Genomic DNA, 11,481 nt, shown 5'->3' with positions numbered 1-11,481 from the left:
CTTGGTGGGACCTTCGTGTTCCTTTTGGATACGGTAGCATATTGGGTGTGAACAAGTTGGTATCAGAGCCTCAACCGACCTTAGGAGCCCCCTTGATTGATCGTGTAGTTTGGCCGTTGTTGAGTCTAGAAGAAAACTGTATTGGAGTCTAGTTATAGCGGAGAGTAGGAATTCTTTTACTCCTCAGCCCCTTCGTCGCTCTGGTCAGGAATCTTGACGTAGGTGTTTTGAATTACTCCTCATCCCTTTCAAATTTTTCTTTAGGTTCATGCAGTTGGTTTTCCGTTCGTTGTTCCTCAGCTCTTTTCATCCGGTGCATTTCTCGTCAAGTTGACTCGAGACTCTTCATCTTTGAGTTCAATCCTGAGTTGTTTTCTTTCCCACCCACCCACCCTTCTTCTTCTCGGAACCGGAGTCCGTAGTCGAGTATCCATCCTACTCGTCTGAAGTCCTTGCCTTCTTTCTTCAATGTTTTCAACCGGTGTTTTCCCTTCAAGATATTCGTCGGTTTTCCCCTTCCAAGTTGCCTTTGTTTTCCCGCCCTCCCACCCTTTTCTTCCTGGAGTTTGTCTCTCTTTCGACCATCAATTTCATTCGTGTGGAACCACTTCAGTCTTTCGTTAATTATTTCAACCAGTGAATTCTCGTCTCGTTCGTCATTCTTCATCTCTTTTCCTTTTCGGTGGACTCAATTCAAGTTTTTCGGGTTGATCACATTCTTTTCCCTCGGATCAAGTGTTCTCCTTGCTCGTTCGCCTCTCGCCAGTTTATTCTTCCGGAGTATTCAAGTCATCTCAGGTGATTCGTCTGTGTTCTAATTAATTCGAGGTTGTCACCTCATCCAAATATTTCAATTATTCCGGTGCATCATTTATCTGTTCAACAATCCTTTCCGACGGTGTTATCTTTTCAGTGGGCCCTAACCCACAGGTCTTTTTCCAGGATCTTACCTGACTCTTCTAACTCCCCGGAGTTATTCTCAAATTCTTTTCAAAGTGTGACATAAGAATGGATTTCATCAGTCAGATGCCTTTCCAAGGTCGATTTCAAATCATTTTCATTGTTGGCTCAACCTATTTGCTTTTTCATCTCGCGGAGTATCTAAATAATTTTGTTGGTGTTTCTCGTCGTCATATGAAGACCGAAGAAGAGTTTTCCCTCTAAATCTTGCCCGTTCTCCCGAAGATTCATGGTTCTAGCTTCATGTTATCAGTCTCGAATTATTCCATTCATCAGATATTCTTTTCATCCTATCCGGAGTATTTCAGGAGTTGTTTCTTTTTCGTTTCACCGGAGGCCATCATTCCAGTTATCGTTCTCTATTTATCTCGATGCTTCGTTCAAGTGTTCTTTAATCAGCTCATGATCTCTTTGTCCTTTTACATCTAAATCCCCTCTAGCAGATTTGTTCTTCTAATTCTTCCCGGCGATTCTTTCTCTTTTCTTCGTTCATTTTCATTTCTTACGGTGGTTCATTCAAGATTCTTTTTCCTTGAGTATCATTTTAATCCATTCGTTCTTTCCAATTCTACCAGTGGTTCGTGAAGATTCTCTCAAGTTTGCGCTATATCTCTTCTCAATCCTTTTCAAGAAGAACAAGTAGTATGCAAAAATCCATTGCTTGTCATCAATTTAATTTGATGAAGGATAAGCATATAATAAATATTATTCTTATTTCATCGAGGTGATTCAATTCTTTTCTTCCGGAGATTGTTCATGATGAAGTAATTCTCGGTTGTACTGTTACATCTTTTTCTTTTCCGGAGTTCAATTTCCTCGGTCATTTTGTCGGAACCTCCATCTAAGTCACCGCAAGGTTCATCTTATTCTTTCATCCTTCAATTTTATCTCATCATCCTTTTGTCACCGGAGTTCTTCATGGTGGTTCTTTATGATTTAATTCATTCTTACAAGAGTTCATCAAGATTCTTGTCGGTGGAGTTCAAGTATCTTTTCTTCTCGCGTCTCGAAGTGCAATTAATTCTCCATATTCTTTTGAAGTGGAGTTTCGCATTTCTTCATTCTTCTCAGCTACCCAAATCATTTCCATTTGTGGTTGGTTATCACCTTATGATCTTGAGATGTTACCATAAGACCACAACAAGTTTAATCTTTCGTTGTTGATTTTCTCAACAACTCCGTTCAACCCTTCCTGCTAAGTTCTTTTCTTTAAACTCTTTCAATTCGTCCAGAGGTATTGCGTGTTCATCTCGTCAAGTGTCATTTCATCCTCTCAAGTTCATGTTCTATTCTTTCCATGTTCAGTCAGAGTTCTGCCTAAATCCTTTCAGTCTTATTCGTTTCTTATCTTGTTCTAATCGGAGTGGTTTCATAGTCTATCTGATTCCGTGAGCTTTCGATTCTCGTCATTCTCGTCGTTCCTCTCTTATTCTCGAGTGCTCTCGATTCTTTGCTTCTTCTCTTGAGTTCTTGTTTCACCTCATCCCTTTTTCCCTTCCGTCTCGGTCCTAAGATCTCGGGACGAGATCTCTTGTTAGTGGAGGAGTGTTGTAACGCCCCGGATTTGATGCGCCAGGTGTCTGCCAGTTATTCGCCGTCGTTGCCATGTCATTTGCTTGCGTGTTGCATATTGCCATGTCATCATATGCATTGCATTGCATACGTGTTCGTCTCATGCATCCAAGCATTTTCCCCGTTGTCCGTTTTGCAATCCGGCGCTCCTATGTCATCCAGCATCCCCTTCTTGCCTCTCTTCGTGTGCGGGTATTAAACTTTCTCGGAATGGCCCGAGGTTTGCCAAGCGGCCTTGGTATACCACCGATAGACCGCCTGTCAAGTTTCGTGCCATTCGGAGGTCGTTTGGTACTCTAACGGTTAACCGGGTAACCGTAAAGCCTCCTTATCTTTGCAGCCCAACACCCTTCCAAAGTGGCCCAAAACCCAGCAAACTCCCCTCCATGCTCTCGGTTGTTCGATCACGATCGCGTGGCCGAAAACCGCTCCTCATTTGGACTCTCCTAACTCCCAGAAACTATAAATATGTGTCCCTCCCCGAATTTTCGCAGTCCAAACCCTAGCCCTCCCCCTCCTCGCGCCGCCGGACATGTCCGCCCGGCAGCCGGACATGTCCACTTCCGCCGCCACGTTGCCCGAACCAATCCCGGGGCGACACGTCATCGCCGCCGCCGCCTCAGCCAACCTCCACACGCCACGTGGCCCGTCGCCGTCCCTCTGCGCTGCGGCCCGCCGGGGCCCATCCGGGGCCCGCGGGGCCCGGATCCGCCGCCGCCGCCGCCCGGGGTCGCCCGCGCCCGCGACCGGCTGGCGCTCGCCCGCCGCCGCCGTCCGCCTCCCGCCGGAGCTCGCGTGCTCCGCCGCCCGCCGCCGGTAGCCGCCAGCCTCGGTCGCGCCCCCTCGCGCCCGGGATCCGCCTCCCGCGCCGCCTCCCGCCCCCCCTCCAGGCCGCCGCGGAGCGCCGCCGCCGCCTTGCTGCTCCGGCCGGCCTCCTCGTCGCCGGCCACCGCATCGCCGCGCCGCGCCCGGCCTCCCCCTCGCCTCCTCCGACCGGATCCGGCGAGGAGCGCCTCGGATCCGGCCTTCCCTAGCTCCGGCCGTCTCCTTCGTCAACTCCGGCGGAACTCCGGCGGTCTTCGTAATCCGTGCGAGATCTGGATCTCGAAGGTTGACTTTTCCCTCTGAAAATTCTGCAAAGTCCCCAAAATATTTACATAATTATGTCATGTTCATCGCATCGTATCTCTGCATCTATAGCTCCATTTTGTGCGTGTAATATGTTAAATTGTTCTCCTCAACGAGTACTTCATTTCATTCCATTGCATCATATTCATTTGAGCTCATCTTGATGTCTGAATCATCGTCGCAAGAGTGCTTCATAATGTTATCTGCTGTCTGTTAACAGAACTAGCTCTTTTGTCATTTTTGCCATGATTGATGTGTGCATCCTATGAGGTTGATGTCTACATGTGTTTTGATCTATGCCATGCCATCTTTACAGAGGTGCTTACCATGTATTTTTGTGATCATTGTGGTGACTAGCACAAGCATGCAAACTAGGCATCGTGATGTTGCTGATTTTAGTCCCTGTTCTGCTGTTATTTTGATGCCATGTAAACATGTTGCTACAGAGAGATCCATGCATATTTTGAGATACTTCAGTAAGGATGTTTTGAACATATGGTTGTTCTCTCTCCATTCATGCCCCTGGTTGTAATTATGGATTAGCCTAGCATTTCATTTTCGTGCTCTACTTTTGCTCCAAAATGTTTCCTGGCAGATTGTTTACATGTTATTCAATTTTGCCAAGGTTGTTATAGTTGATCCATGCATCCTATGGACTTGCTCTTGCCATGCTTAGCTTCACAAACATGCCTTCTTACTGTTGGTTGCCTTGCCATGCCATGTATTGCTCTGTAGTGAGTTGCACAAGCTCATCTACATGCCTTCATAATTCTGTTTCTGCCATGTTTGAATCTGTAATATAACTTGCTATGTTTACGTGGGTGTCATCATATTTTCTGATCCTTTTTGGCTTATGGTCAGTAAGGGACATTTGATCTATGCATTTAGTAGTTTCATGCCATGCATTTGTTTGCCATGATAAGTTCCTGTAATATATTGTTTGATAACTCTAAACGTTGCAACCTGATGTTATTTTCTGCAAAGTCTGAATTGTTATTACTTGCAATCTTGTCATGTGTGTTTGAGCATGTTCTAGTGATTTCTGGAGATAGCTCAGTGTTCATGTTTTGTTATGCTTTACCTGTACATCATGTCCATGCCTTTTGTTATCATGTTAGAATGCTGTCGCATGTTGTTTGGATGCTTGCAATATGCCTACTTGCTGTTTTGGACAGCTTGTCCTTTAAACTTGTTTCATTGTGTGTGTTGAACCGTTGCTCCGTTTTGAGTGTGCTCTATATGAAACTTGCTTGATTTTGCATGTAGCTTCATATTATCATGTTGCATCCTTGTTTTGAGGTGTTTGCTTGATGTTTGGGTGCATTTTGCATCAATGCCATGTTTATCTTGTTTTGCTCATATCTTCTAGGCCGTAGCTCCGAACTAAATGAACTTTATATGTAACTTGACTAGAATCTCGTGTAGATCATCTTGGTGCATCTTAAATTGCTGTTTAACAACTTGAACATAAGGTTTATCCAGATCTGGACCAATTTCGAAAGTTGCATATGAGGACTTACCGGAATTGTTATATGTTGTTTTCGGCCTCATTTAAACTTGCCTTGATGTGTTGCTCTTGTTTACATCATCTCTTGCCATGAGTAACTTCATGTAGCCTTGTCATGCATCATGCTTGTTGTGCATCATGCCTTGTTCATGTGTGGTGTGTTTACTATGTTGTGTGCTTCTTCTCGATAGTTTCCGTTTCGTTGCGATCGTGAGGATTCGTTCATCTATGCTTGGTTCGGCTTCATCCGTTCATCTTCTTCATGGACTCGTTCTTCTTCCTTGCGGGATTTCAGGCCGCCCTAGTTTCCGTCATACTGGTGTTATGTTCCCGGATTTTGCGTTCCTTACGCGGTCGGGTGATTTATGGGACCCCCCTGACAGTTCGCTTTGAATAAAACTCCTCCAGCAAGGCCCAACCTTGGTTTTACCATTTGCCTCACCACCACCTACTTTTCCCTTGGGAGTCGCTCTCTCGAGGGTCATCTTTATTATAGCCCCCCCCGGGCCAGTGCTTGTCTAAGTGTTGGTCCGAACCAGAGCCACTTGCAGCGCCACCTCGGGGAAACTCGAGGTCTGGTTTTAGTTGTACGTAGTGTTCATCCGGTGTTGCCCTGAGAACGAGATATGTGCAGCTCCTATCGGGATTGTCGGCGCATCGGGCGGTCTTGCTGGTCTTGTTTTACCATTGTCGAAATGTCTTGTAAACCGGGATTCCGAGTCTGATCGGGTCTTCCTGGGAGAAGGTATATCCTTCGTTGATCGCGAGAGCTTGTCATGGGCTAAGTTGGGACACCCCTGCAAGGTATAATCTTTCGAAAGTCGTGCCTGCGGTTATAGGTAGATGGGAATTTGTTAATGTCCGGTTGTAGATAACTTGACACCAGATCCGAATTAAAACGCATCAACCGTGTGTGTAGCCGCGATGGTCTCTTTTCGGCGGAGTCCGGGAAGTGAACATGGTTTCTGTGTTATGTTTGACGTAAGTAGGAGTTCAGGATCACTTCTTGATCATTGCTAGCTTCACGACCGTTCCTTTGCTTCTCTTCTCGCTCTTATTTGCGTATGTTAGCCACCATATATGCTTAGTCACTGCTGCAACCTCACCACTTTACCCCTTCCTTTCCTATTAAGCTTTGCTAGTATTGATACCCATGGTAATGGGATTGCTGAGTCCTCGTGGCTCACAGATTACTAGAACAACAGTTGCAGGTACAGGTTATGCGATGATCATGACGCGAGAGCGATGTTTGCTTGTTTGGAGTTCTTCTTCTGCTTCTTCTTCGATCAGGGGATAGGTTCCAGGTCGGCAGCCTGGGCTAGCAGGGTGGATGTTGTTTGAGCTTTTGTTTGTGTTCCATCCGTAGTCGGATGTTGATCTCTTGTAAGATGATGTTGTATTCGTGTGGCATTGCATGCCTTATGTATGTATCCCCATCTATTATGTAATGTTGATGTAATGATATCCACCTTGCAAAAGCGTTTCAATATGCGGGTCTATCCTTGGTGGGACCTTCGAGTTCCTTTTGGATAGGGTCGCATATTGGGCGTGACACTAGTCTAGTGAGCTGAGGTGACAAGTGTTTTCTCTATGATGAACTCGGTTTCACCCATTTGTTATTTTTGGCCCAACCGAATCCTTTCGGTACGACCGAAGCATACCACTCGGTGCCACCGATTTCATAACAGGAAAAACAGTTTGCCACATAATTTTGTGTTTCTTCTGATCCAGCTCCACTCAATGAATCTTGTCCTCTACAAGCATCACATTTTTATCATTGCTTTGTTTTGTGTCTCAAGGACCAAACCCATTCGACAGATTCCAGAAGACCCTTCTTGGAAATTGATGTCAAAGGGGGAGAGAGAGAACATCAAAGCTTATCATTTAAAGAGAGAGAGAGAGCATCAAAGCTTATCACCTTCTTGAGGGAGAGAGATTTCATCTCCTAAAGGGGGAGAGAGACCTTCTAGGGGGAGAGACCCTCAAAAGGAGAGAGAGATCTCCAGGGGGAGAGGATACTTAAGTAGAAAGTATTTCTCAAGGATCCCAGATGCTTGGTGTTCAAGAGGAGAGATGTCCACATGTCTTATTGAGGGGAGAGACATGTTCATATGATCTGTTGTGCTTATTTGCATTAGCATGCATCAGCTCTGATCATCATTCATATCTTTCAGCCCTGTTTTCTTTCAGCTCTGGTTTTCTGTTCCCTATCTTCTCCCAGTATCCCATGTTAGAGGGGGAGCAAGACATCTAAGGGAAAGAGATCATTTAAATTCATTGCATATCTTTACTCTTGGGGACATGTCTAATTCAATGTGGTACTTAGTACTCACTCTCTAGATGTCATCCCAGTCTTGGTATTCTTGTGGTTTCTTCTGTTTGCTCTGGCTAGTAGATGTATTTGTGTTATCTAACCTTGTTTACACAGGTTCATTTCATCCTAAGACAACTCAAGACTACAAGGTAAGTATATGCATCACAATCATGTGTATGAGGAATTCTTGCTGATGTACATATTGTTTGCAAGAAGGACTCATGAGCATGAAGGTATTTTCTTCAACATTCTTTGCTTTGATGCATATGGCCAAGATACATGTAACACATTGCCTGCTCTATCATGTATATGCTCTCACATGCTTCTACATTCCATATTCACATGATTGCATACGTGTAGGGGGAGCCTATGTTTGTCACATGTCTTTCCAAAGCTTTTCTTGCTATTCTTTATATCCTTATCTAAGGCGCTGATGTATGTTGCCATCAATTACCAAAAAGGGGGAGATTGAAAGCACAAGTGCTCCCTAGGTGGTTTTGGTAATTAATGTCAACATATCTCTTGTTGGACTAACACTTTTATCTAGTATATTTCAGATAAGTTCAACAATGGAGTGGCATGGACTAAAGGATGTGGGAACTCCTTCAAGATGCTAAGGACAAAGGATTGGCTCAAGCTTCAAGCTCAAGACTCTTCATTTTACATTTTAGTGGTCCAAGATCACATTGAGTCTATAGGAAAAGCCAATACTATCAAGGAGGGATGAGGTGTTGCTTAATGAGCCTCTTGCTTCATGTGCTTAGTGATATGCTCCAAAACCCTCAGCTACTTTCCCACTTCCACAAATGACCTAAACCTAAAGTCAAAATCGGTCACACCGATTCTTCCTATCCGGCGCCACCGATTCCAAAAGTCATAGCCAGGGCCACAAACCCTAAGCAAATCGGTCTTACCGATAGGGATCTCGGTCTCACCGAGATGGGATTGTAATCTCTCTATGTATGTCCATTACCAAAATCGGTCTCACCGAGTTTGAGCAATCGGTACTACCGAGATTACAATGCAAACTCTTTGGTTAACCTATTACCAAAATCGGTCTCACCGAGTTTGTGTAATCGGTCAAACCGAGTTTGCCTGACCAACTCTCTAGAAAGCTTATTACCAAAATCGGTCTCACCGAGTTTGTGTAATCGGTCTTACCGAGATTATGTTATGCCCTAACCCTAACCGTATCGGTCTCACCGAGTTGCATTTCGGTCCCACCGAAAACCCTAACGGTCACATTATTTGCCAAATCGGTCTAACCGAGTTTAACGATTCGGTCCCACCGAGTTTGGTAGATTGTGTGTAACGGTTATATTTTGTGTGGAGGCTATATATACCCCTCCACCTCCTCTTCATTCGTGGAGAGAGCCATCAGACTGAACCTACACTTCCAGCATACATTTTCTGAGAGAGAACTACCTACTCATGTGTTGAGGCCAAGATATTCCATTCCTACCATATGAATCTTGATCTCTAGCCTTCCCCAAGTTGCTTTCCACTCAAATCTTCTTTCCACCAGATCCAAAACCTATGAGAGAGAGTTGAGGGTTGGGGAGACTATCATTTGAAGCACAAGAGCAAGGAGTTCATCATCAACGCACCATTTGTTACTTCTTGGAGAGTGTTGTCTCCTAGATTGGCTAGGTGTCACTTGGGATCCTCCGACAAGATTGTGGAGTTGAACAAAGGAGTTTGTAAGGGCAAGGAGATCGCCTACTTCGTGAAGATCTACTGCTAGTGAGGCAAGTCCTTCGTGGGCGACGGCCATGGTGGGATAGACAAGGTTGCTTCTTCGTGGACCCTTCGTGGGTGGAGCCCTCCGTGGACTCGCGCAACCGTTACCCTTCATGGGTTGAAGTCTCCATCAACGTGGATGTACGATAGCACCACCTATCGGAACCACGCCAAAAACATCCGTGTCTCCAATTGTGTTTGAATCCTCCAAACCCTTCCCTTTACTTTCTTGCAAGTTGCATGCTTTACTTTCCGCTGCTCATATACTCTTTGCATGCTTGCTTGATATGTATTGTGAATGTTGAAATTGTGCCTAAACTCCACTTAAACTTAAAGAACCTTAAAAACTGCAACTTTGGTACTTAGTGTCTAATCACCCCCCCTCTAGACACCTCTTCTCAAGGTCCTACAACAATCTATATGAAGAACATGGTGCTACTTTGAAGCACAATATATGAGACTCACTACATGAAGAACATGGTGCTACTTTGAAGCACAAGTGTGGAAAAAGAGATAGTAACATTGCCCCTTTTTATTTTTTTTATTTTTTCTCTTTCTTTTCTTTTTCTTTTTTTCTTTGGCCTTTCTTTTTTTTGGCCTTTCATTTTGGGGGGGGGGGACAATGCTCTAATGATGATCATCACACTTTTATTTACTTACAACTCGATATTGGAACAAAGATATGACTCTATATGAATGCTTCCGGCGGTGTATTGGGATGTGCAATGATCTAGCGTAGCAATGACATCAAAAACGGACAAATCCATGAAAACATCATGCTAGCTATCTTACGATCATGCAAAGCAATATGACAATGAATGCTCAAGTCATGAATATGATCATGATGGAAGTTGCATGGCAATATATCTCGGAATGGATATGGAAATGCCATGATAGGTAGGTATGGTGGCTGTTTTGAGGAAGATATAAGGAGGCTTATGTGTGATAGAGCGTATCATATCACGAGGTTTGGATGTACCGGCAAAGTTTGCACCAACTCTCGAGGTGAGAAAGGGCAATGCATGGTACCGAAGAGGCTAACAATGATGGAAAGGTAAAAGTGAATATAATCCATGGACTCACATTAGTCATAAAGAACTCATGTACTTATTGCAAAAGTTTATTAGCCCTCGAAGCAAAGTACTACTACGCATGCCCCTAGGGGGATAGATTGGTAGGAAAAGACCATCGCTCGTCCCCGACCGCCACTCATAAGGAAGACAATCAAAGAAACACCACATGCTTCAAATTTGTCACACAACGGTTACCATATGTGCATGCTACGGGACTTGCGAACCTCAACACAAGTGTCTCTACAATCCACAACCACCCACTAGCATGACTCTAATATCACCATCTTTATATCGCAAAACTATTGCAAGGAATCAAACATATCATATTCAGCGATCTACAAGTTTATGTAGGATTTTATGACTAACCAAGTGAATGACCAATTCCTGTCATCTCTCTAAATAGATATAAGTGAAGCAAGAGAGTTTAATTCTTTCTACAAAAGATATTCCCATGCTCTAACAAATATAAGTGAAGCAAAAGAGCATTCTACAAATGGCAGTTTTCTATGTAAAGAGAAACAGGCAATCCAAACTTCAAATGATATAAGTGAAGCACATGAAGCATTCTATAAAGCCATACTCAAAAGATTTAAGTGAAATGCAATGAGCATTCTATAAATCAACCAAGGACTATCTCATACCAGCATGGTGCATAAAAAAGTGAAAACTAAATGTAAAATACGCTCCAAGACTTGCACATAATGCATGAACGAAACGAATACGAAAACATACCGATACTTGTCGAAGAAAGAGGGGATGCCTTCCGGGGCATCCCCAAGCTTAGATGCTTGAGTCTCCTTGAATATTTACTTGGGGTGCCTCGGGCATCCCCAAGCTTGAGCTCTTTCCTCTCTTCCTTTTCCTCATATCGAGACCTCCTCGTTTAGACACTTCATCCACACAAAACTTCAACAGAAAACTCGGTAAGATCCGTTAGTATAATAAAGAAAATCACTACTCTAAGTACTGTTGCAAACCAATTCAAATTTTGTTTTTGCATTATTTCTACCGTAACATAACTTTTTCATGGCTTAATCCACTGATATAAATTGATAGATTCATCAAAACAAGCAAACTATGCATCAAAAACAGAATCTGTCAAAAACAGAACAGTCTGTAGCAATCTGAACATCCACCATACTTATCGTACCCCAAAAATTCTACAAACATTAGAAAAAATAAACAAG

Source organism: Triticum aestivum, chromosome 3B (genome assembly GCF_018294505.1).
Source record: "Triticum aestivum cultivar Chinese Spring chromosome 3B, IWGSC CS RefSeq v2.1, whole genome shotgun sequence".
In the NCBI taxonomy this organism is placed as follows: domain Eukaryota; kingdom Viridiplantae; phylum Streptophyta; class Magnoliopsida; order Poales; family Poaceae; genus Triticum; species Triticum aestivum.
This window is presented reverse-complemented; position numbering follows the sequence as displayed.